Source organism: Buceros rhinoceros, unplaced genomic scaffold (assembly GCF_000710305.1).
Source record: "Buceros rhinoceros silvestris isolate BGI_N320 unplaced genomic scaffold, ASM71030v1 scaffold7777, whole genome shotgun sequence".
Taxonomy (NCBI): domain Eukaryota; kingdom Metazoa; phylum Chordata; class Aves; order Bucerotiformes; family Bucerotidae; genus Buceros; species Buceros rhinoceros.
Window position 1 is genome coordinate 11,760 of NW_010420378.1, and position 1,195 is coordinate 12,954.

The 1,195-nt window shown below is 46.4% G+C and overlaps 1 protein-coding gene across 1 annotated transcript in view; it reads right to left on the reverse strand.

The window, feature by feature from the left end:
* The window catches only part of PNP (purine nucleoside phosphorylase), a 19,060-nt gene that overhangs the window by 5,049 nt on the left and 12,816 nt on the right, over positions 1-1,195 (reverse strand). The window lies entirely within an intron of this gene.

A 1,195-nucleotide genomic window follows, 5' to 3' on the forward strand; every position in this document is an offset into this window, starting at 1 on the left:
GCAGAGGAGGGTCTATCTGAAGCTACAAAAACAGACAAAAGAACTTTTTCTCCAATTTTAAATGTTTCTCTAATTTCAATAGGATTGTAATGGGTTTTAAACACATTAATACCTCATCTTGAAATGAGTACCATTAAAATTCAAGCTCACACTTCCTCCAGTGGCACTAAAATCAAATAAATGTGGCGCAAAAAGAATATGCAGATGATTTTTCCTCGCTGCCAAGGTCTTGCAGAGATCAAACCACTGTGCTGAAGTAGCTACTTACGCACTTATGGAGCGTAATTGATAAACCAGCTTCTTACAGCAATGATGCATTTTGCAGAAGCATAAAGATTATTTTACTCATTTCATTTTATTCACGTTAGTTCACTTCAGTGACCTGCTTATCCAACAACTGGGAACTGGGAAAAAAACCTAAGAAATTTGATTTTTGCGGAGTCAGGGAATGATATCTGCTACCTCTAAAATGCTAAAGAAAATGTGAGCAGAAAACTTCCTCACTAGGGAGCATCACATCTTTAAGAAATTAGTTAATTGTAGTAGACAAACACGTCTTGATAAACCTAGTTTTGTATCAAGTGCAGTTAAATTAGTGGGTTTTCTCCAAGAAGTTTCTGCCAAGCTGTCTGCAGCCACAAGTAAAGTCAAGCCTCAAAGCTACCAAATAAAAGAACACACAACACTGTCAGTAAATATTATTTAGGGGGGATTGAGTGCACCCTCAGTCAGTGTGCAGTCGACACCAAGGTGGAAGGGAGTGTTCATCTACTGGAGGGTCCAGGGGGCCACAGAGGGATCTGGGCAGGCTGGGTCAACGGGCCATGGCCAACGGTCTGAGGTTCAACAGCGCCAAGTGCTGGGTCCTGCACTTGTGTCACAACAACCCCCTGCAGTGCTACAGGTAAGGGTGGCAGGGAACTGCCCGGCAGAAAGGGACCTGGGGGTGCTGGTCAACAGCAGCTGAAGGTGAGCCAGCAGCGTGCCCAGGAGGCCAAGAAGGCCAATGGCCTTCTGGCTTGCACCAGCACTGGTGTGGCCAGCAGAAGCATGGCAGGGATTGTCCCCGTGTCCTGGGGGCACTGGTGAGGCCACGCCTTGAGCACTGTGTCCACTTTTGGTCCCTCACTTCAAGGAGGACATTGAGGTGCTGGAGTGGGTTCAGAGAAGGGCAACGAAGCTGGTGCAGCGTCTG